At 40.2% G+C, this 2,840-nt stretch overlaps 1 non-coding gene across 1 annotated transcript; it reads left to right on the top strand.

The window, feature by feature from the left end:
• The first annotated feature begins 379 nt into the window (after window positions 1–379).
• Window positions 380–461, top strand: trnas-aga. The gene has a single exon. It is a non-coding gene; the product is annotated as a tRNA-Ser (tRNA).
• Window positions 462–2,840: the final 2,379 nt, after the last annotated feature.

Below are 2,840 nucleotides of genomic sequence, written 5' to 3' on the forward strand. Positions count from 1 at the left end.
TCTCTTTCATTGTAACCATCAGGAAAGAACATTTCGTTCGCCAGAAAAAGAAATGAATATGTCACTAACCTTTGTTTGCTTCAGGTCCAAGAATACTCAGATCAATAGCTCCCTTGCTTACCTCTGCTGGTCATGTTCGCAAAGAGGTCTAGCAAATTGCCAAGTGTGATTTTCCTTTCAATAAATAATTTTGACTCAGTTTGGCTGCAAATATCTTTTCCTACCTTTGTGCTTTTCTTCTTTTACATTGGTGTCTCACACCTTACAAATGACAGCAAAGGTATGAAAGGAGATGGAAGCATTTAGCTCATCAAGTCAACGAGAGCTTTCAATGAGATCACGGCTGATTTGGTCACTGCTCACGCCGGTTAGGCTGTCGGTAGTCATGGCCGAGTGGTTAAGGCGATGGATTAGAAATCCATTGGGGTTTCCCCACGTAGGTTCGAATCCTGCTGGCTACGTTATGAATGCTTTCCTGCCGGTGCAATTTTCGCTCAAAGTTCAGAAAACCTATTTTGCAAACCAGGCCGGTAATTGAGTCTGAATTTTACCAACGTGTAGGCAATGGATTGTTCAGCAACAGCACTGACACAGAAATGAAGATTGGGGACATCAGGAGCTGGTAGTGGACAGGTTTGGTGACAGAGAGAACAGAAGACGTAAATCAGTTCAGGACAAAAAGGGATCTCGTGGTTTTGCGCAGTTTTGTTCTCAGATGTTTGTGAGGGTGTCGCCTGCAATCCATGGATACTGAATGGAGACTGCAATGGAAACTGTAGACAATAGTTTCTTTCTCTGACAAATATACATAACAGAAATTGCAACGACGTTCAAACTTGTTTATGGATTAATGAATGAACACAAGTAGAGAACACCAACAATAGCGAGATGAGGTTAGTAGCACACCCTCCATCCCGCCCAGAATAATCATCAGCACTGCTGATATCCGATATGGAAGAAATTCCCAACATGGGGAAAACTTGAAAAGACACAAGAAAAACCTCCTCTCCATTGTTGTAATGTTCCAGTCCGTTCTTCTCAGATTCAGATCTGTCCTCTCTCTATCTAGGTAGCTGTTGATCTCTGTTACTGTCTGGAATTGATGCATTTACTACTACAGTGGGATAGTGCACTGAATGAAGCCCTTCACCAATAGAAGAGGGAAACCCTCCAGTGACACAGTTACGTTGCGTGGAGACTGACATTAATCATAGTCACTAAGCAAACATTCCCAGCTTTCAATCCAGCACATTCAGTTCACAATATTACTGGACTGGACTACATGTTGACATTGCTGACTATTTGTCAAATCTCCCATCACAAATTGCTCTAGTGAAGTCAGTTCTGAGGGAGAATGATGGATGTTATCTTTTCGTAGGCTAGATGATTCTGCTCTGTTGTCCGTTTACTGTGCTGTCACCATTTCTCCACAAATCCCCCCACCCCGCAAAAGAAACACAACCAGGATGTTGTTACTGTGCTGATCTATCCTCCACGGGAACAAACGCCAGCCAACACATTGTCACTGGGCACAGTTGTCCTGAAGATATACAGGAAGTGTGGACTTCTCTGAATGTTCTTCTCACTGCTCTAATAAGACAACTTTGGAACTTCCAGAGGGAATATGCTTTAGTAATTTATTTATACAAATTGACAAACTTCTAAATGCAGTTTTATTTGCTGTAAACCGTATTTTTTACGCATTTTGGCCTCAGCCCAAAACCAAAAGTGATAATTACAATGAACATATTCATTTAATCTTATTAATTAATGAGTCAGGTTCGAACGAACATTGCATTGGCTGGGAGATAAGACATAATGGGGATAGTGGCTATGGAGACTGCATGGGGAGTACAATGTTATTCCCCAGTAATCATCACACTTTGTGACAGACAGAATTAAATCTAATGCACATCAAGGAAACAGGCAACATTTGAGAGATGCAATGCTGAATGACAATGTGAACTGAACAGGATCATTTTAAATGTGATAGAGTGAACTATGTTTTATATGCACACCATTTAATCATTGAGAATACAGATTGAGTAGGGTGACTGGACCTGAAACATTAACTTTTATTTCTCTTCACAGATACTGCCAGACCTGCAGAGCTTGCCCTCTAAGTTCTGTTTTTTTTTTGTTTGAGATTGATCATATTGTTCATATCCGGCAGGATACTTAAAATTAAAAGCAGACAATAAAAACAAAGTGTGGAGGGCTATGGGGACAATACAGGAGACTAACAGTAGAGATATAGTCGTTTTAAGCTGGACGAGACAATGGGCTGAGTTTCCCCCACGTTTCCTGTAAATAATTCTGTGATATATAATCAAGACCTATATTAGGAGAGAGTGGGTAGACAAGCTAGTTCAACGAAGGGCACAGAGTGCTCCACCATCAATAATTTATTCCTGTTATCTCATGAAATTTCAGCTGCCTCTGAAATGTTTTTTCAAACAAACGGGAGTTCCTGAGATTTACAGGATATTCAGAAAAATATCATTTTTTACTTTGAATCTTAAAGAAGAAACAGATTTCGGCCGTAACACGGTGTCCCAGACACACCAACTATAATAGGAACAGGAAAGGACTACATTGTCCATATATAACCAAATTCAGCATGTAACCCTATCAAGAAACATGAAATATAGTGATACTGAAACATGAAACACAAATAAAAAACATGGTGGAGAATCACAACAGATGAGGAAGTATCTGCAGAGAGAAACAAAGTTAACATATCGAATATGATGTGACACTGTTCTGAAAAAGTCATATTGGAATCAAAGGGTAATTCTGTGTATCTCTGCTCAGAGAGTGCCAGACCTGCTGAGTATCCC

The sequence above is a fragment of the Chiloscyllium plagiosum genome, chromosome 27 (genome assembly GCF_004010195.1).
Source record: "Chiloscyllium plagiosum isolate BGI_BamShark_2017 chromosome 27, ASM401019v2, whole genome shotgun sequence".
Lineage (NCBI taxonomy): Eukaryota > Metazoa > Chordata > Chondrichthyes > Orectolobiformes > Hemiscylliidae > Chiloscyllium > Chiloscyllium plagiosum.